Source organism: Mandrillus leucophaeus, unplaced genomic scaffold, assembly GCF_000951045.1.
Source record: "Mandrillus leucophaeus isolate KB7577 unplaced genomic scaffold, Mleu.le_1.0 Scaffold914, whole genome shotgun sequence".
Taxonomy (NCBI): Eukaryota; Metazoa; Chordata; class Mammalia; order Primates; family Cercopithecidae; genus Mandrillus; species Mandrillus leucophaeus.
This window is the reverse complement of record NW_012109964.1, coordinates 403,323-426,466: the sequence shown is the minus strand read 5'-3', so window position 1 is coordinate 426,466 and position 23,144 is coordinate 403,323. Positions and strand designations below refer to the sequence as shown.

The window sequence follows — 23,144 nt, the reverse complement described above, 5'->3', positions numbered from 1 at the left end:
TACCATCTCATACCAGTCAGAATAGCAATTATTATTAAACAGTCGAGAAACAACAGATGCTGGTGAGGTTGCAGAGAAATAGGAACACTTTTACACTATTGGTGGGAATTACTTCAGCCATTGTGAAAGATGGTGTGGTGATTCTTCAAAGATCTAAAACCAGAAATACCATTTGATCCACCAATCTCATTACTGGGTATATACCCAAAGAAATATAAATCATTCTATTAAAAGATACATGCACATGTATGTTCATTGCAGCACTATTGACAGTAGTGAAGACATGGAATTAACCAAAATGCCCATCAATGATAGACTGGATAAAGAAAATGTTGTACATATACACCAAAGGAATGAGATCATGTTCTTTTCAGGGACATGGGTGGAGCTGGAAGCCATTATCCTCAGCAAACTAATGCAGGAACAGAAAACCAAACACCACATATTCTCACTTATTAGCCGGAGCTGAACAATGAGAAGACACAGGGAGGGGAACAACACACACTAGGGCCTGTGAGTAGGTGGGGTGTGGGAGGGAGAGCATTAGGAAAAACAGCTAATGTATGCTGGGCTTAATACCTAGGTGATGGGTGCAGTAAACCACCATGGTACACGTTTACTTAGGTAACAAACCTGCAGGTCCTGCACATGTACCCCAGAACTTAAAATAAAAATAAAAATTAAAAAGAGAAAGTTGTTAATGTAAAGAAAGCTATCATTTTATTTTACTTCAGAGTTGCTTACAAAAGAGAAAATAATGATAATTTCTCCAATAAGCAAAGGGAAACCATTAGGACTAGACAGTGAATACTCTGCACTGGTTGTACAGGCACTTATGGAGAAAGAGCCACGGGAGTCAGAAGAGGCCTTTCACTCCTGGATGTTGCAGAATGCAGTCTGTGGGCATGTGTAAACCAATGACTATAAATATAAAATTACAGCGCATTAGCAGGGTTGTCTTGAATAACCTAAATATAATTTGGAACTTTCAAATAGATGCAAAAACAGGCCCAAAGGAAAGAAAGAATCATTTTTTTTTTTTTTAGTTTTGGTTATTGGTCAGTCTTTCTATGCAAATAAGTCCATGCTTTCAGCATATGTCTAAAACAAGTGTCTCTCCGAACAAGAATTTAAAGTGCTTTTAATTTATCTATTCAGTAACTACTGTGATTAGCTGGGTCGAACCAGCCTGTCAGCATTTGCTGCAAGTACTATCATCTTCAGAGCCAGACTGTAAATAATTAATAAGTTCTTAAGATTTGTATTTTATGTGGTTAAAAAAATAACAAGGTGGAAGGATAGTGATTTGGTGCTTCAGTTTACACATTTAGTCGTTATAATATTACTGGATAAATGCCCAAGGATTAGAATTATTGATATGGATATTTAAATGATTTTGCCTCTTTCTGGAAGCTTAGTTTGTGCAGAATGACATCAGTTTGTAAGGTCATCCTGTATCTGTTAGCAATCAGTTATTTCTATCTTTCTAAATGTTTTAAAGACCTACTTATAGGCTGCCACCCACTCTCTTTTTGTCTTGGGTGAGTCTCTAGGCCTCCGTTTTCTCTTTGTGCAACTATGGAGGTTGAACTTGGGGAGTGCTCTTTGGCCAGCTCCCAGAAGTAGTACTCTGGTCTGTGGCAGCTCGTCACACCACTGTCTGCATCTGACATCTCTTCGGTGGTCGGCTTAACATTGGTACTTTTTTTTTGGATGAGCAGAGGCCAGAAAATCATTACCACTACCACAATAATAAAGCCCTGCTTTTAGATTCTGCCATGTTGTAAAAGTCTCTTAATCCTATTTTCCAACAGACACATGCCAGATAGTCAGGAGTTAGGCACAGAGAACCCTGGAAGCATGACTGACACCAGCTTCTGTGTACCACAGACCTTAGAGTCACTTTGGAAGCAACCAGGTTTTAACTACAATGAAGCTAAACTGCTACAGTGTGTGGTAGCATTTGCTGGAGGGGCAACCAAAGTGCTTCTAATAAGGACAATCTTTTTCTATAATATTAATTAAAAACTACCAACTAATATTTTAAGTATGTGGAAGGCTTGGTTGTGGGGTGGTAGTACTGTTTTGCTGTTGTTTAATATATATCTGCAAAATGCAAATAAGAAAGACAGTTTAAAGTTGACTTGAAGAATAAAATTTTTTCATCTCTAGATTACCATGTAAAATGAGCTGCTGCATGATAGCTGCATCGCTGGCTTCAAGGCAGTCAGTCCATATTGGAGCTGGGTAACAGTGGGTAGCAGGAGGGAAGTGTCCCAGTCAAAAAGACAAATGGAACAAATGTGTTTGAGGAATACAGAATAACTGTTTGATAGGCATATGGCAGAGATATAGTAGCATCTGGGAAAAAGTAACAATGAAAATATCGAAAACTAGGCAAATGAAAAAATAATGCTATTATTAACTCCAGGGAAAACAAATACAAAGTTCATAATTGTTTTTTTTTAACAAGCTCAAATATTTTTATTTTTCAATAACAATTAAAAACAAGCTAGATTCAACAGACATAAAATTACTCTGTCAAATTGCTGTAATCTTTCTAAATGTTCTCAATTGCTGTCTCTTAACATTTCATGAGTAAACAGATACTTTAGAGATCAGTCCATGAGCCACACTGTCAATGCCCACAGTTATTCTTCCTCTACTTAAAAATTTTCACATGTCTTATACCATCTCTGTCAGTCTCTCTGCATAGCTAGAACCAGGATCATCTACATAATTTGCAGAGCTCAGTGCAAAATAAAAATGCAGAGCCCCTTCTCAAAAAGTGGAGGGAAAAAAGCGATCTTAAAGATACTAAAACACAAAACCTGTTCATTTCTTTTTTAATTTTAAAATTATTATAAATTTAACTTTCATTTTAGATTCAGTGGGTACATATGCAGCCTTGTTACATGGATATATTTCATGACCCTGAGGTTTGAGATATGAATGATCCCATCACCCAGGTAGTGAGCATAGTACCCAATAGGCAGTCTTTCAACTCTTGCGTCCCTCTCCCTCTCCCACCTCTAGTAGTCCCCAGTGTCTATTGTTGCTACCTTCATGTTCATATGTATCCCATGTTTAGCTTAGCTCCCCCTCATAAGTGAGAGCATGTGATATTTGGTTTTCTGTTCCTGTGCTAATTCACTTAGGATGATAGCTTCCAACTGCATCTGGATTGCTGCAAAGGACGTGATTTCATTCTTTTCAATGGCTTAGCATGCCATGGTGTAGATGTACCACATTTTCTTTATTCAATCTGCTGTTGATGGTTGCCTAGGTTGATTCCATGTCTTTGTTATTATAAACAGTACTGAGATGAACATACACATCCATGTGTTTTTATGGTAGAACAATTTATTTTCTTTTGGGTGTATACCCAGTAATTGGATGCTGGGTTGAATGGTAGTTCTGTTTTTAGTTCTTTGAGAAGTCTCCAAACTGCTTTCTACAGTGGCTGAACTAATTTACACTCCCACCAGCAGTGTATTAGCATTGCCTTTTCTCTGCAACCTCACCAGAATCTGTTATTTTTTTACTTTTTAATCACACATTGTGACTGATGTGAGATAGTATCTCATTGTGGTTTTGATTTGCATTTCTCTAATGATCAGTGATGATGAGCATGTTTTCATGTTTGTTGGCTGCTTGTATGTCTTCTTTTGAGAAGTGTCTGTTCATGTCTTTTGTCCATTTTTAATAGGATTGTTTTTTGCTTGTTCAATTGTTTAAGTTTCTTGTAGATTCTGGGTATTAGGCCTTTATTGGATGTACAGTTTGTGAATATTTTCTCCCATTCTGTAGGTTGTCTGTTTACTCTGTTGACAGTTTCTTTTCCTGTACCAAAGCTGTTTAGTTTAACTATGTCCCAGTTCTCAATTTTTTTGTTGCAATTGCTTTTGAAGACTTAGTCATCAATTCTTTCTCAAGGCCAATGTCCAGAATGGCATTTCTTACATTTTCTTCTTATTCTTATAGTTTCAGATCTTATGTTTAAATCTTTAATCTATCTTGAGTTAATTTTTGTGTGTGGTGAATGGGAAGGGTACAATTTCAGTCTTCTGCATAGGGCTTAACTAACTATCCCAGCACCATTTATTGAATGAAGAGTTGTTTCCTCATTGCTTATTTTTGTCAACTTTGTCAAAGATAGATGGCAATAGGTGTGCGTCATTATTTCTGAGTTCTCTGTTTTATTCTGTTGGTCTGTGTGTCTGTTTTTGTACCAGTACCATACTGTTTGATTACTGTAACCTTGTAGTATAGCTTGAAGTCATGTAATCTGATGACTCCAGCTTTGTTGTTTTTGCTTAGGATTGCTTTGACTATTTGGACTCTTTTTTGGTTCCGTAGAAATTTTACAATAGTTTTTTCTAATTCTGTGAAAAATGATGTTGGTAGTTTGATAGGAATAGTATTGAATCTGTAAGTTGCTTTGGGCAGTATGGTTATTTTAATGATATTAATTCTTCCAATTCATGAACATGGAATATTTTTTTATTTGTGTCATCTCTGATTTCTTTCAGCAATGTTTTGTAGTTCTCCTTGTAGAACTCTTTCACCTCCTTTATCAGATGTATCCTTAGATATTTTTATCTATGTGGCTGTTGTAAATGGGATAGCACTCTTGATTTGGCTCTCAACTTGAATAGTATTGGTGTATAGAAATGCTGCTGATTCTTGTACATTGATTTTGTATCCTGAAACTTTACTGAAGTCATTTATCAGGTCTAAGAGCCTTTTGGCAGAGTCTTTAGGGTTTTCTAGGTATATAATCATAACATCACTGAAAAAAGATAACTTGATTATTTTCCTTTTTGGATGCCTTTTATTTCTTTCTCTTGCCTGATTACTCTGTCTAGGACTAATTGTAATATACTACCTGGCTTTACAGTGAACAGTATTTGCATAGAAGGACTATTGATTTGTCTATTCATCCAGTGAAGGATTAGGAAATAAGGAGGAATGGTAGGGGTGAGTGTGAGTTAAGACCTCATCTACCATGACAGGATGGCAGTAGAAAATGTCTAAAATTGATAAGCCAAGAAATATTACTATAAATATATTACTTAAAAATATGGAAGGAATATACAGGGAGCTATCAAGAAGAGTTGATGGTGGATGCATCTGAGAGCTGCTGGTTCAAACATGTGAGCTTTGCAATGATGGAAAGTTTGTTTTACTAGTGGGAATATAAATTATATTTTTGAGAATTGCCTTTCTTTTCTTTCAGAAAGAACAAAATCATTTCTAACCTTAAATAAGCCACCTAGCCAGGCTGAGACTCATTTTTATGTAAAATGAAGGAGTAAATGATATCAGAGTAGATTGTGTAACCCCCTTGTAGTACCTAATATTGCCTTATTCTGTCTTCCGTTCAGGTTCTAGAAAGCGGACGTGGGCAGAGCATTTTCTTCCTTGTTCAGGCAGAGCAAGTTTTGTGGGCTTTTAAAGAGGGTAACGTTGTTTCTAAATCACTTTCCGTAATTTAATATAAGTAATCTATTTATAGAAGAGAACAGCCACACTCCCTGAGAAAGTTTTATATGACTTTACTTTTTAATTTTGCTTTAAGCTTGGCTGCAGTATTTTTACTGAACCCGTGACACTCCACTTAAAATGTCAAATCCGTTAGTGGAGAGGGTGTTATTTCCTTGCCTTAATCTTTTTATATGCCAGTGATTGTGCCCCCTAGGCTAGCAAATAAAATCTGTCAATAAACTTGACTGAACAGTTCTGTCCAATAGAAATACAATGTGAGCCACACATTTAATTTTAAATTTTCTAGTGGCCACATTTTTAAAAAAGGAAATAGAATCAAGCAAAATTAAAATTAAAATATCTTATATAACCCATATATCCAAAATGTCATTTCAAAATTTAATCAATATAAAAATACGTGTTTATAAATATCTCATTAGTAACAATTATTTAGATTTTTATACTAGGTCTTCAAATTCCAGTATATATTTTACACTTCAGCACATCTCAATTTGGTTATTAAATTTTCATTAGTAATACTTGATCTATATTTAGATTTCATAAAGCTCAGGGTTGAAGACTAAATTTTCATATGTAATTTGTTTCCATGTGGCTAGTGGCTACATTAGACAGAAAGCTTTACAAAATATCTGATGAGTTCAGTAATCTCTCAGTGAATGCTCTCTCTTCAATATCCAAAAAATATCATTCTCTCATAATGTCAGAGGTGGAAGAGAAGGATCCTTGACTCTCCCTTCAAATAGGCAGTTTGGTGGTTTTCAGTAGCTATATGTAACTGCAACTATTTTTGTGTTAATTGGGCATGAGAAGGTATTAAAGAAAAGATTCTAGAACTACTTATGCTGAATGATTCTCCTTTTTAAGTTAAAAATGGGAGGGGCAAAATTCATGTAATTCATATTTTTGCATTTGCTGTTTTCTTTCTCCTTGTAAACAAATTATTAAAGAGTGATATTTAGGAGACAGTGTAGTGTCACTAAAGCATGAACCATTATAGCTAGTATTTAGGACATCAGAGAACTATGAAGAAAGAAAAAAGAGAGAAGTAATTTTTGGCACAGTCTTGGTTTGGGTTTACTTATAAGCAGGACTGAGACAGAATTCAGGGCCAAGCCATTTATTTGAGAGTTGATTCCAGGAAACACTTGTTTGGGAGTGGAGAAATGGAGCAGGGAAGGAAAGGAGCCAATAAATCATATGTTATCAAGGAAGTAATGAAGCTTAATGCCACTGGGGAGCTCTGGGAAACAGTGCAGAAAATGTGCAGCAGAGTTTCACGAGCATAGTGAGGGAGGAAGCTGAGGTATTTATACACCCACTTTTTTAGTCATTAGTTCATGGCTGCTCCTAGGTGGTGGCAATTCCTCCTTTCCCTTGGCCCACACAAAGTAAGAGTGATAGTGGTCAAGAAAGTCACTTAAGCAAAGAAATCCAGGTGCTGGCAATTGAAAATCAAGACAGTGTGCACTAAAATGTATGGGAGAGGCGAGTGTAATGGACAGCATCTGTTATAGACACTTTTTGATTCACAGTGTAGACTGTATCAAACAAAGGACAGGAAGGTATGTTTCAGACCTTTGAAGCTTTTTCAGAATACGGACTCAGTTGCCGAACTCATCTTCCCATCCTATACTTGAGATCTTCCTAAAATGTATCCAATTCTAACTGCCCTGAGAAAACTGATAGAGAGAATAAAGGCCAAGAAAATTTATAGACTCTGTTCACTTACATATTAGTCTAAAAACCTTTTCATACCAATGTTTATCAGAACTCATCCCAAGAATTTATGTATCAAGTCAAAGGATATATAGCGTTTTCCACTTATTTGGAGTTTGAGCTCTGATCCTTAAGAGGCCCATTTTTTTTCTGCCAAGGTATGTCATCAAGTTCTATCCCGTTTTTGCTATTTCACATCTCAAGATATTAATACAGATTGAGTGTGCCTAATCTGAAAATCCAGAATGCAAAATGATTCAAAATTAAAAATTTTTGAGCACGGACATAACACTGCAAGTGGAAAATTCTACATCTGACCTCATGTGACAGGTCACAGTCAAAATGCCGTCACACAGCTGGACAAGGGGCTTACACCTGTAATCTCAACACTTTGGAAGGCCAAAGTGGGCAGATCACTTGAGGCAAGGAGCTCAAGACCAGCCTAGTCAACGTGGAGAAACCCTGCCTCTACTAAAAATACAAAAAAATAGCTGGGCATGGTGGTACGTGCCTGTAGTCCCAGCTACTCGAGAGGCTGAGACATGAGAATCACTTGAACCTGGAAGGCGGAGGCGGCAGTGATCCAAAATTGCACCACTGCACTTCAGCCTGGTCAGCAGAGTAAGAATCTGTCTCAAAAAAAAAAAATGCAGTTATACAACACACAAAGTTATTCACCATCTCCAAAGGAAAGAAGACTTTCTTACCCCCTTTAGCTTCAATCTCTTTCCACACATGCCTAGATTCCCCCCACAAGCATGCCCAGGAAGGGTAATAAAATGGCACAAGTGCAGGCCAGATTCACCAATGGCAGATTCCCTGCAGGCCAAGGGAGGCCAAGACCTACGTGCATTACACACTGTGTTATTTTTGCTTGTTCTTTGCTCTATGATATAAATATATTGTTGAAAATGTCAAAAAAGACCTGCAGTTACCTCTGTGGGTAACAATGATAAGAAAAAGAGGATGAATTTATGCTTATCTATAGTCAGAAAGCCAAGCTGTTGGAGACACTGGACAGCAGTGTAAGTATGAAATGTCCCACAGAAGAGTATGGTGTTAGAATGACTACCCCATGTGACCTGAAGAAACAGAAGGATAAATTGTTAAAGTTCTATATTGAAAGTGATGAGCAAAAGTTAATGAAAAATAGAAAAACACTGCATAAAGCTAAAAATGAAGAGCTTGAGTACGTACTGAGTGGATCTGTCAGATTCAGAGTGAACATTGGCCACTTAATGGTGTGCTCATCATGAAACAAAGATCCATCTTTGTTCACAAAAGGGAACTGTGAATATTCAACAGGCTGATTGCAGAAACTTAAGAAATAGCATTAATTTTTTTGAAGATTTGTGGTCATAAAGTTTCTGCTGATCACAAAGCAGCAGAGAAATTCATTAATAAGTTTTACAAGGTCATCACTGATGAAAATTTGATGCCAGAACAACTCTTAATGCTGATGAAACATCCCAGTTTTAACCTTATTGCCCCAGAAACACATTGACTACAACTGATGAGATAGCCTGTACAGAAATTAAGTATGCCAAGGACAGAATCACTGCTGGGATGTGCTAATGCAGCAGGCATGCATAGTTGTAAACTTACTGTGATAGGCAAAGGCTTGTGTCCTTGATGTTTCAAGGAGTATTTCAAGGTGTTAATTTCTTATCAGTTCATTGTTGTTTTAATAAAATGGTGTGCATCACCAGGGACATCTTTTCTGACTAGTTTCACTGATTGTTCCAGTGACCCATGCTCAGTACAGAGAAGCTGGACTGGATGAAGACCTGCAAGGTTTTGTTAGTCCCTAACAATTGTTCTGCTCATTCTCCAGCTGAAAAATTTCTCGCCAACAAAAAAAAAAAAAAAAAAAAAAAATTTTATCAGAAGGATGATGCTAGACCTTGGCTTCAGTGACCAGAAATTATGCCACTGCACTCCAGCCTGGGTGACAGAGCAAGACTCAGAAAAAAAAAAAAAAAAAAAAAAAAAAAGAAGTTTGTGCCACATACTTCATTAATTCAGCCATGACCAGTGCTAGATCAAAGAAGAATAAATATAAAAACACTTTCTTGAACAGCAGACTAGCATCAGTGAACAGAGGCGTGGGTATGGAAGGTTTTCAAGAGGATGAAGGATGCCATATATGAAATTACCAATGCTTGGAACACAGTAACTAAAAATACATTTGCGCATGCCTGGCTCAACCTCTGGCCTAAAACTCTGTTCAGTGATGATGATGAATAAGGTGGTGATTTTGAAGAATTTCATATGTCAAGTGAGAAAAAGATAATGTCTGACCTCCTTGCATATGCAAAAAATATGTCTTCAGAGTCCGTCAGTAAGTTGGAAGAAGTGGATATCAAAGAAGCTTTTACTGTTGATGAGGCTCCTACTGTATATTCATTGACCAATGGTGAAATATCCAAAATGGTTCTGAATCAAGGTGATTGTAATAATAGTTATGGTGAAGATGATGTTAACACTACAGAAAAAGTGCCTATAGATAACATAGTGAAAAACATGTGATGGGCTTATTGAAGGAGTAAGGACTAGAGCAGCATGCATTCATAACAAGATGAAATCATGTTTGTTTATGAAAATCAGTGAGAGCATTCTAAGACAAAAAACATTGTTAATGAGGCTGATGACTCTGGAGGGAACATTGCCTTCCAGCAGAATGCTTCCTCAACCTTAGAGGACCTACTTCCTGATTCCTCAACTACTTGTGATGTTCTGTGTCACCTTAAAAAATAAAATACAATGCACTATAACCTTTTAAACAAAACATGGCATCACAGGTGGAGACCAAAATCCTGCTGTTGTTTGTTGCTGCTATTTAACAGCTGATACAAGCACCTGGTGATGCTACTGTGCTGCTTAGTTACCCCAAACACATTATTTTTTCTCTGTATCAATGGTATGTCATGTTTTTTACTGTTAAGTACCTATGTGTGAATAAGTATTAAAAAATATTGCTTTTTGGTAGCATATAAATTCTAAGTCAGGAATGATGGTGGTGCCAAACAACCACAGATTGTCCAAGTGGGTGGCATAGAGAGTGACACCTTTGCTTTCTGATAGTTCAGTGTACACAAACTTTATTTCATGCAAAAAGTTACCAAAAGTATTACGTCAAATTACCTTCAGACTATTTGCATAAAGTGTATATGAAACATAAATGAATTTTGAGTTTATACTTGGGTTCTGTCACCAAGATGTCTCATTATGTATATGCAAATATTTCAAAATCTGAAAAATTCCAAAATCTGAGACACTTCTGGTCCCAATCGTGTCAAATAAGGATACTCAACCTGTAGTTGGTCTTTTAACTTGACCTTAATGTTTGTTGAATTTATAGTACACGTCATCTTACCATAGGGAAAACTATATGGGGATTTCCAGCTTCTAGAAACCAAAATAGTAAACTTTAATTGGCCTTAAAAACAGGGATTTTCCAATGTTAGCTTTTAATAAAGGAATCTCTCACTTCAACTTTCAAAGACTGCTGAAGATAAGTTGTTGAATACTTACACATAGAAATTATTAAGCAAGTAAAAGTAATGAAAAATTATACGGTAAATTGGGAATTTCCAGATAACTTCTGCCAGACAAATAACCAAAAATTGTTGAGAAAAGGTGTGTATTAGTCTGTTATGCTCTATAAAGAACTGCCTGAGACTGGTTATTTATAAAGGAAAGATGTTTAATTGACTCAGTGACAGTTCCATAGCACTGGGGAGGCCTCAGGAAACTTACAATCATGCAGAAGGGGAAGCAAACACATTCTTCACATGGCCGCAGGAAGGAGAAGGAGAAGAATGAGAGCTGATCGAAGGGGGAAGCCCCTTTAAAACCATCAGATCCCATAAGAACTTGCTATCACAGGAATAGTATGGGGGAAACTGCCCGCATAATTCAACTACCTCCCACCCAGCTCCTCCCACTACATGTGGAGATTATGGGAACTACAATTCAAGATGAGCTTGTCGGGGGACACAAACCATATCAAGGTGCTCCATCTATATCTTCCTATTCCAATGGTACAGTATATCATAAATATCTAGAAGTTCATTAGATCCATGATACTGTGATTGCTTTTTAATTGTAATTCTAGGTTCTTGCCATGTATTGTTAAAAATAGCCTAAAGGGGGTCGGGCATAGTGGCTCATACCTATAATCCCAACACTTTGGGAGGCCAAGGCAGTCAGATCATCTGAGGTCAGGAGTTCAAGACCACTGGCCAACATAGTGAAACCCCGTCTTCACTAAAAATACAAAAATTAGCTGGGCATGGTGGCGCAAGCCTGTAGTCCCAGCTCCCCGGAAGGCTAAGGCAGGAGAATCGCTTGAACCCAGGAGGCAGAAGTTGCAGTGACCCAAGATCATGCCACTGCACTCCAGCCTGGGTGACAGAGGTGGGACTCCATCAAAAAAAAAAAGAAAGAAAAAAAAGGAAATAGCCTAAAGGGGATTAATTGTGATTTTTCCCAGTAGTTCAAAGCAAAATAAAACATAATTGCGTGTTGTGTTTTATTAAGTGACTTTCAGACTAAAAATTACACAATTTTTATTTTTCACTACCTTAAGAGAGTAATATGAATTGAACCATTAATTGCTAACAGAATTATTCATTTTTTACTTTGAAGATTGATTTTGCATTCATCTGCCTTCGAGTTTCCTTTCATTGACCAAAACAGGTGGAAAGTTTACCTTTTAATGTTGCAGAAATGGCAACTTGCCCAGCTTGGGCTTCATGGTCCCCAGCTATTTTCAGAGGTCCCTACAATATCCAGTGCTCTCAGTTGTCCATAAACTCATCCCTGTCCCTGGACCCCAGTGGAAACCAAGGTTAGTGTGCTCCTTCCCACTCTACTTCTTTTGGTCTAAATGCACATTTCATATTATCTAGAATGCTTTAAGTATTTACTTGATAAATGTCGATGATAATAATAACTCTTAATATTTACTGAATGTAATCTGTGTTCTAGGTTCTTTGTGTGCATTCTTTCATTTAATCCTTACTCAGCCCTTTCGTTTTGGTACATAATACGAGAGTTGTGAAAATAATGAACCTGAAGCTTCAAGATTTAATAAATCTTCCAGAGTCACCCAGTTAGAAGTTATGGTAAATGATTCTGCTATTTAATTTCATTTATGATATTATTATCAAGATTGAAATGCTGGGAAATTTTGGTCTCTCACAGTCTCCTATACTGTGATTCCACTAGTCTGCTCCTTAATAAGACTTACATGTACAGTTGAACCTTGAACAACAAAGGTTTGGTCTGTTTATATGCAGATCTTTTCCAATCAAATACAGGTTGAAAATAGAGTATTCCTGGGATGTGAAGCCTGCATATACAGAGAGCCTACTTTTTGTATACACAGGTTCCTCAGGGCCAACTGCGGGCCTACTGAGTATGGGCAGATTTTGGTATATGTGGAGGTCCTGGAAGCAATTCCTTGCATACACCAAAGAATGACTATACATTGTTTTTTGTCCAAGCGAAAATTAGAATTTAAAATGTTTTATATATAAGCAGAAAGTTATTTAAGCATTATTATTTGCTCCAATAGAAACTAACTTCAATGAAAATGGAATTATTGTAAAATCAATTTAGTATTCTATGATTTGTTTCATTTCAGCCTGGACTCTATCATATTATTTTTAACCATTTGAAATGCTCACAGAACTAGCAGTAAGTTATTTTTTAAGACTGATTTACTGAATATTTTCTAAGAAAATCCTACAGGTGAGTTTCTAAATACAATGCCTTATTCTATATTCATCACTCCCCATACATTATCACAAATTCATAAATAATTCTCTATTCATCACTCAATAATGTAATAAGTCAACATTCAATAATTCTTATTCTATATTCGTACCACAAATTCATAAATAATTCTCTACAGTTGTAGAATAGGAACGTTTACGAACTTTCAAAAAAGTATGAGTCATTGATCACCTCAAGTATAGCTGAGGAATTGACATCAATGAGATGGCTCTTGTTAGCATCTCCTTTAAATATGTTTTTAAATGCCGTAACAGTTAGCTGTAACTGTAATGACAAATCTACACTGAGAGGATCTGTTGTGAAATTACAGTGCACTTCAGGAACATCAGCATTTGACATATTTCAAGTTGCCAGCAGAGTATTGGGGGAGCACAGATTAACCAGTGTTTATTCAGCAACTTAGATGAGCCTTATATATTTTGAGCTTGGAGGTCTTCTGGAGAAATCAAGTCAATTGGGTGGCTCTACAGGTTATTAATTTTGTTCCTGAATGATAAATTTTCAAACTCCTAAATTCGTCCTGTGAATTTAAGTTTTTATCCCTTGGGAACTATTTTTATTGTTCAGACTAAGACTGTCTTCCAGACGACACACTTCCCATCTTCAACAAGTATGGTAATACCATGAGTTTCAGGAAAGATACATATTTCAGGATAGTACTAACTTCTCCCTAGGGTAGAAAAGCTGATAGAACATACTTTGGAGCCATATGGAATGACTGCTTATTCATGGTCTAGGATGACTTTGGAATTGTATGTGCAAGGCAGATAGCAATAATTTAGCATAATATGGATATTCTTTTCTGAAATGTATGCAAACACTAATGGTGAATTCGAATATGAATTCAAATAAGTTGATTGAAGTAAAATTAAATTATAGACCACCTAAGGAATTGCATGGGAGTATAATGAGAGGTTCAGTGACTCTGGTTGGGAATTCAGAAGACCTGGATTCACTTTTGTGTATGTCACTACCTGGTTATACAATATGGACGTAAAGGGCAGAAAATTCAAACCAAATCACTTTTAGCAAAATAACTGCAAAACCCAAAGGTAGACTGACTTCAGATACGGCTTGATCAAGGCTCAAGTCATGTCATCAGGTTATTTATGGCTCTCCTCCTTCACTGCCAGCTCTATTCTTAGTCTTTTGCCCTCATGGATTGAAAATGACTCTCACAACCACAGATGCTCCTGTTTAAGACCAAAAGAAGGCCTTTGCTTCGTTATAACTCAGATAAAATTCTTACGTGCCCTGCCCCTACCTGAGCAGTAGTGACTGTGACAGGTGAGGGAATCCTACTGATTGGATTAGGTCATTATGGTGGAGGGAAATTGGACTGAATTGTAACAAGAGAAGGAGGCACAGATGCAGACTGATTTGTGTATTTGGCAGTGGTAAGGCAACAGTAATGGTAGTAATAAAAGTTAACATCTGTTTAGTGGGTTCTATATGGAAAGCCCTGTGCTGAGTAATTCATTGTGAATTATCTCATTTAATAATAGGACAGGATATTTGCCTCTTATGGGTATTTTTTCTCAATGACTTCTGTGGTAACATCACTGATTTAGAATGTGGGTGGGAGAGGGTGTGGGAGGTTCCGGACATAAAGGTATGAGGTCATCATTTGGACAAAGCAGGAGTGAGTCCAAAATACAGGAAAACAGGGCGATAGCAGGTGTTCATCTGGGGATAGTGATCATAAATTTTAAGTGAAAAAAAGGTGACTTGTGAGATTTTCCTCTTAGCAATGTTCACATGAAGAGGTGGAAGCATAGAAAAAGAAAATTTTGTAGGGCAGGTTCCATGGAGAAATAGAAGTGCAGGGGAGCTAAGGGTATTTTAAGAAGAGTTTATAATGATGGATCGTGGAATGTGGGCTGGTAAGGAGAGAAGGGAGGCCAGGAGAGGGCTGATGGATAGAAGGTAGAGGGAAGTAATGGGGTGGGCATGACTGAGCAAAGAGATCTGGAAGAAGAGGAAGTGGCACTGGAAAATGACATCTTTGAAGTCAGCATTCCAGAGGTGGTGCACTTTCTAGTGGTGACAAGGTCCAGGATACAACAGTGGGAACATGTGTCTAGGGAGCAATGGAGGCAGTGGTCAATAGGGAGGAGAGGAGCAAGCAATGGACAGGCTTGAGTACTGGCTAGGTCATCCTCGCAAACACTGAGATTCTGATTTGAGGAAGATGAGTATTGTGAGCTAGGAGCTAAATGAGGGAAAGATGGTGGCAAGGAGAGAGGGGAAAAGGTTGTAAGTCCAAGTGGAAAGAATCTCAAAAGATGAGTGGCTTTTGAAGGAGGATGTGATGGGGATAGAAGTAATGATCTGGAGGTACAAGATAGAGCACACTCAGCAAACCGTCTTCTGGTGCTGAGGTATGTGGAATGAATGTGGCTTAATAAAAATAAATTTAATTTAAAAAATTCTTTCCTTCACCATAATGCAGAGAACTCAGTGTCTTCATAGAAAAGCCAAACCAATCAAAGCAAGAAAGTTAAGGATCAAGGAACTGAAGGGATTATTCTAAGACCAGGGCTGTTAGGGAATTTGTTAATCAGAGACTTAAATTTGAGTCACATAGAAAGGGTTTGAAAAAAGAAATTATATTGGATTCGATGATCAAATGAGGATCTGAGTGAGAACTCATGGCATAGAAGACCGGAACTTCAGCAGTGCCTCCGGCAAAAGGTACATGGGGTCATGTGAGAGGAGGGTGAGAAGCTAGTAATACTGCAGAGAGCCTGCCCTCATGGGAAGCTTCATTGGTTGTTTCTTGGTGCATGGGGCTGTCTAAACATACTAAACTCTCTTCTGGATCTTCTGGAGGAACACGACTAAGACCTCCACCTCGGTTTTCCCCAGAAAATAGGACCAGGCAGAGAAACTGGTTCTGTCAGGGGAACATGAGCTCATTAGCAAGTTATCAAGAGAACTGAGGAATCCCACCGTTATTAAAGATAGTACAAAATGAGTAGATACCACCTAAGAAAGAATGGTTTAAAAATGGACCACAAATATTAAGGGACGATCCTATGCAGCAGGAACTAGAAGCTGTTTTATAAAACACATACACACACAATGGGAAATATTTAGTGTGAAAAATACAATACAGTCTTCTGTCAATCTTCCCTGGGGATTGGTTCCAGGACCACCTGCAGATACCTGCACAAACTCAAAATCTGCACAAACTCAAGCCCCATGGTCAGCTCTGCAGAATCCCCAAAAAGTTGCCTTTCATATAGCTGGGTTTCAAATCCTGCAAATACTGTATTTTATCTTTTTGTTTTTCTGAGACAAGGTCTTGCTCTGTCACTCAGCCTGGAGCACAGTGGCACAGTCATGGCTCATTGCGGGCTCGACCTACCAGGCTCAAGTCGTCCTGCCACCTCAGCCTCCCAAGTAGCTGGAACCACAGGAGCATGCCACAACACCCAGCTAATTTTTGTATTTTTTGTCGAGGCAGGGTTTCAGCATGTTGTCCAGGCTGGTCTCAAACTCCTGAACTGAAGCAGTCCTCCTGCCTTGGCCTCCCAAAGTGCTGAGATTACAGGTGTGAGCCCCCATGCCCAGCCTCAAATGCTGCATTTTTTATCCACATTTGGTTGTAGATCAAAGGACCAATTATATTCATTGAAAAAAATTATTGTATTAGTGGATCCATGCAGTTCAAGCCCATGTTGATCAAGGGTCACCTGTAGTTTAAACAAAGAGCACCAAAATATGGGATAAAATATAAATGAATACAAGTAAAGACAAATTTATGAGCTGGAAGATCAGCTTGAAAAATTATAAGTCACTCAGAATGAATAAAGAGATATTGTAAGGACACAATGCAATACCACTGACATCTCCCAGGATGGCTAAAATAAAATAGTGATAATACCAAGTCCCACCAGGATGCTAAGAAACTGAATCATTCATTGCTGGTGGGAATGTAAAATGGTACAGCCACTCTGGAAAACAGTTTGTCAGTTTCTTAGAACACCAAATGTTCAACTACCATACAAGCTAGCAGTTATACTCCTTTGCATTCATCCCAGAGATATGAACATTTATATTCATCCAAAAACTTGTATACTAATGTTCATAGCAGCTTTATTAATAATATCCAAAAACCAGCAATAATCCATATGTCCATCAGTTGGTGAATAATTAAATTGTGTTGTACCACAGTCTCTACCATGGAATTATACTCAGAAATCAAAAGGAATGAATTACTGATACATGCTTGTTTGTATAATAAGGACATTATGCTGAATGAGAAAAAGCAAGTCTAGAGGATCACATACTATATGATTCCATTTATGTAACATTCTAGAACTGACAAAATTAATATGGAGAATATAGAAGGCTTAGGGAAGGGAAAGCGGAGAGTGAGGGAATTTATTCTTGATGGTGGAATATGTCAGTGTCTTAATTGTGTTAGTGGTTATATGACTCTATATATGTGATAAAATTTCATAGAATTAAACACAAAGACATTTAAAAATTTTGTACATGCAAAAACTGGTGAAATCCAAATAAATTCCATAATTTAGTTAATTATATTGTGCCAATTTCCTGTTTTGATAATGTACTATAATTATATAAGATGACACCATCAGAGGAAGCTGGGACATTGGTTCATAGGACCTCCGTGTACTGTTTTCTTCTTTTTGTTTTTTGTTTTTTTGTTTTTTTGTTTTTTTTGAAACAGAGTCTCACTTTGTCACCCAGGCTAGAGTGCAGTGGTGCAATCTTGGCTCACTGCAACCTCCATCTCCCGGGTTCAAGCAGTTCTCCTGCCTCAGCCTCCCAAGTAGCTGGGATTACAGGCACGCGCCACCATCCCTGGCTAATTTTTGTATTTTTAGTAGAGACGAAATTTCACCATGTTGGTCAGGCTGGTCTTGAACTCCTGACCGCAGGTGATCTGCCCACCTCGGCCTGCCAAAATGCTGGGATTACGGGCATGAGCCACCGTGCCTGGCATGTTTATACCACTTGTTATTAGTCCATAATTATTTCAAAATACAGTTTTTTTTTAATTGGGAAGGGTATAAGAAGTATGGAGGAAGAAGAGGAAGTGCTACCCCAACAGGATAATAGGAATCACAGGAGAGAAAAAATTTAGGAGGAAATACTGTAATAAAATGTGAGGAAAAATGTTTCAGAATTAAAGATAAAATGAAATACCTCAGTTTGAAAATGTACATGTATTACAAATATAACTGAGTTCGCTCATAAATAGACATTGTGACATTGTCAAGACATTGTGAATTATCAATTCTTAGTGAAAGTAAGTAAACCACAGATTACTTATTTTACTGCTGTTGAATAATTTATTTCTTTCCAGTTTTTTCATTTTCCTAGCTTTATTGATGTATGATTGACAACATTAATTGTATATATTTATTCTCATCACTTACTTTTCTTGTTTGTATCAGGCAATAGAGATGGTAGGGAGGTACAGTCTGCATTTGTCAATATGGATTCCCCTCTGTAACTTCTGAGAAGAGTCCTGAATGGACTAATTTTAGTAACATAATTATCTTGTCTTTTATACATGGTCATGTGATACCCCAAATAATGATAGTGTGTGCTCTTCTTTCCAAAACTTAGCAGTCCAATTTCTTTGTCTCTTTGCACCAAGTATAACTTCTTACAATGTTGGCTCATCCTGTCTTATTCACGATTTTAGCTGAAAAACTTCTAGTGCTTTTCCCCCATTTAATAGAATATTTCTCAATGATCCTTATTATCACATTAAAGAAATTTCCTTTTATTACTCATAAAAAGAATCAGGAGTGTGTTCAGTCCTCAACAGATGGGTTCCTTCTCCATGAAGCTGGCTGCTCATGTCTCTCCATCTGAAGTCAAAAGGAAGGGAGAGAAGGGACCTGGAGAGCACATGCTCAGTTCTTTTGTAGATAAGTTCCTGGAGTGGCAAGTATCATCTATACTCAAACCTCGATGACCAAATACTAATCACATACCACACCCAGCTGCAGGGGAGCCTTTTCACTGTACAGCCTATGCCTAGCTAAAACATTCATACTGTAGAAGGAAGAAAGGCCAAATGTTGGAGGACAACTAGCTATGTAATATAATTATATACCTTATTCCTTTAATTTGTTAATGTACTAAAATGTACTAATATATTTTCTAATATTAAATCATCTTCACATTCCTGGAATAAATCCCATTTGGTCATGAAGATTTTTTTACTGTATTGTTGGATTCTGTTTGTGAGTACTGTATTTAGGATTTTTGCATCTGTGTTTATTAAAAATATACTTGGTGATGCAAAAAGTAGTAATTACCCTTTACATTTATATGGTATTTTGCAGTTATTTTGCAGTTTTTACAATAATTTCATACACATTCCTTTTGAGAATAAATGATCAACAAGAGAGGACTCTAGTTTTGAAAAAGTAGATATTAAGTGTGCAAATAGAAAATATCTACAAATGGGACAATATAAGGTTTTTTTTTTTTTGCCACCTAAGTTCTAGAGGGCCAACAGTGAGACTGAGATTGAAGTAAAGATTAATGGAGTGAAAAGAATACAAGAGGTTGAAAAAGAAGTTTTGATCAAATGAACCCAGGGAGAGATGCTGTCAATCTCCAGGGTCCCAGGGAAGAATGGGATTGCAGGCTTTGTGAAATGTGTAGCACCGCACTGGTATTCTAGATATTTTATTAATACAATGTCTAAACAACCTGGTTTGAATTTACAAGTAAAGGCTTTCCTAGTTATTAAACATTATTTGACTTTGTGAACTTCTGTTTTGATTCCTTTTTGATCTGCATATACCAAATTAGATCCTGGCAGTGGAGCACTCTCATGGGAAAAGGAAGCACTAAAATACAGGATGCTTCTCTGCTGTCGTCTGGCAGCCAGGTCATACGTGTCCTGGTCACACATTTTCTCCCTGACTGTAGAGCTTTTCCAGAGCGCACGATAATTACATAATAGCAACCTCTCACCACTCACAAGTATAAAGTGCCTTTGGGAGGAAAATAGGTAGTAGGCTGATATAATTTTGCAAAAAGAGGCACTCTGTGTTACAATAAATAGAATTGCCCAAATAGCAGGACCTCTTTGTGGGTTTTCCCATACCAGATATGCTATTTGTTAACTTCTTTTCCCTGGGCCTTGGAATGTCATAGATGCGTAGTAGCTACTTAAGGCAGCATTGAACTCTGAGATCACTGTGCTGGGCTTGCACCACTCCCCCTAGCGCCACCCGTTTTTCTTCTTCCCTGCCTCACACACACCCACAGAAGCAAAGCATATCCTAGTATACTTGGGAGAACCTGCTGGCTTCTCCCTTACACTGTAGCTGCAGATTCCAAAATGAAGCAAAGATCAGGGAATTTGATACTCGTATCAGTGCACATGCCTTAGTTGAACAATATAGATCCTGGAGGAGCATTTTGCCCTGGATTTTGTGCATTGATCAGAGTAAGATAATTCATCCAAATCCACTTTGCTTTGTATCTTTTTTTGGACACCCTAGATACCTAAATTCTTAGTGACTGTTTCTGTTAGGATAAATACATATCCCTAGTATTACTTTTTACCATGCATAATAGACTAAAGCACACCAGAGTAATCTCCCAAAATCTCATGTGTTTTTACCAAGATGAACTCTAGAAATGTATTATGAATACTGAAAATGAATAAGGTTGAAGTTCGGATGAACAGGCCCTCCTCACTGCCATTTGTACTGTTTGTCTTTCTGAGTAGATGTTATATGTCATGAGGGCACAACAGTGGCACAGACAACACAAGCAGTGTAACTAAGCACTGAAGTTTAAAATAAATGCTTTAAAATAGTTAATTATACTTTACCCTACAGGAAGAGAAAATGTTTTCTGAAGTCCCTGAAAATGGATGATGAGTAGTTTAAAGCTTTTTGGAGATTCAAAATTTGGTTGCCTATTTTTAAAGTGCTGAACTGGGGTTTAAAACAAGCTGTCCACGTCCAGAAGCCAACTCTGTTAGACTCTAATTTCCTAAGTATAAGTAATTAATGGGAATATTGTAGGGAGGGAAATAGTGAAGGAAGAATTAGGCTACCAGATAGTAAATATGTTAAAAGCTATACAACTAAAACAGCCTGCTACAGGTTCAGCAAAACATAGGTCAACCTCGCAGCAAGAGCAAAAAAGTGCAAAATTGACCCGAATATATCTGACAATTTAAAGGAAAAAATTGCATCCTAATCTTCCTTCTTTCTGCTTATCACATGGTAAGAATTCAATAAATATTGTTACTGAATCGCAGATTGTTCAAGACTTAAATGTAAAAAGTAAAGCTATAATAAGGTTTTGAGAAGGTATTTTAGATGAGTATTTCTTTAATCTTGGGTGGAAAAGAGTTTTCTAAAGAGTATCAAAACTGGAAGCCATAAAGGAATATATTAGTGAAATCTGACTACTAAAAAATGTAAGTCTGGGCGTGGTGGCTCAGGCCTGTTATCCCAGCACCTGGGGAAGCCAAGGCAGGCGGATCACTTGAGCTCAGAAGTTCAAGATCAGCCTGGCCAATATGGTGAAACTCTGTCTCTACTGAAAATACAAAAATCAACCAGGCATGATGGCGTACGCCTGTGGTCCCAGCTACTTGGGAGGCTGAGGCCTCTAAGAATTACTTCAGTCTGGGAGGCAGAGGTTGCAGTAAGCCAAGATCATGCCTCTGCACTCCAGCCTGGGTGACAGAGCAAGACTCTGTCTCAAAAAAAAAAAAAAAAAAAAGAATGTAAAACTTGCACATTTCTGAACATCCAAAGCCTCATAAATAACCCCAAGATCCCATCCTGAGAAAAAAAAAAAGTACTTCTAGAGCTTTAAGTAAACATGCCAAAATAATATAAATAAGGGAATAAATGAAATGAGAGATTATTATTCTACCATTACTTCAGTGACTCTAAATAGCTGCAGCACCAGGATGAGCCTCACTAGGCCAGATTAGTTCAATATACAAAGATCATGCTGCTTTAGAGACAAAACCAGTCAGCAGCCTTAATCCCCCACACAGCCTCAGACCACATGCAGCCATTAACCAAAGTAAAAATGAAAAGGAAAGGTGCGTCAAAATTGCCAGTAAATTCTTCAGAGTTGAAAATTGAGCCACCAGTTTCAGTTATTCCCAGAAATAACAACCAAACCCACGCTGTGGCTTTATGATTTTACAATTGGATTTGCAAAAGTTTTAGAAATTTTTTAAATATATAATTGATATAGCATACACAGACACTTTAATATGTACTTTTAAAGTATTTGTTCAGCCTAAGTGAAACACCATCAAGGAATTTAAGATTGAAAACCTGCACGGAGATCAAGGTCAAAGGAAAGCCCTAAGTAACATTCTAAGAAACTTGCAACAGCCTAAGCAAATGTAACCTGATAGTTCCATCTAACTGACCTCAACATGTGAATACAGCCAGTGTTACACAGCTGTAGTGGAGTTTAATTTTGCCCTTAATCTACAACATGCCTGTTGCAAATTTCCTCCCTTTAATTTGTAGTCACTCCAGGTAATGGGATATTTCCATGTGGATGTGAGACCTCTGTGCCCTAATCATCTTGCATCTGTCTCCCTAGATATGAATTGGGGTGATTCCTGAGAACATACCCTAATGAAATTAATATGATAATAATATCATACGAGATTCAAATGAACCCAGTTCAGTATGATATTACTGAAGAACCTGTTGTAGGGACCCCAGGACTCCTCCCCAAGAGGCTTCACTTCACACAGTGTCATGATGTGTAAGGACAATGACCCATATATATAAAAGTGGCCCAAGAAAAAAATGGCGCTTTTGCTCCAAGCTGTCTAATAACTGAGGCAGCCATGGTGGGAGTATCTGAGTGGAAGTGAAACAATCCTGGAATTATCTGTACTGCTTCCACCTTCTCTTTGCTTGGTATGTGGCTTGTGGTTCAATGGAAACATTGTACCACACTTCTCTTTGCTTGGTACACCGTTCAGTGGAAACATGCTGTTTCCATTGAATTAGGTAAAATAAGCAGAAAGTAGTTCTGGGACCATAATTTCATGTTGGCAAATCATATTAGAGCTCCTTAAGAAATATTCTCTTTTGGTTGCTTGGGTACTCACT

The 23,144-nt window shown here is 37.5% G+C and overlaps 1 protein-coding gene across 1 annotated transcript in view; it reads left to right on the top strand.

Moving 5' to 3' along the window:
• The window catches only part of RNF150 (ring finger protein 150), a 245,405-nt gene that overhangs the window by 174,370 nt on the left and 47,891 nt on the right, over positions 1 to 23,144 (top strand). The gene's annotated exons all lie outside the window — the stretch shown is intronic.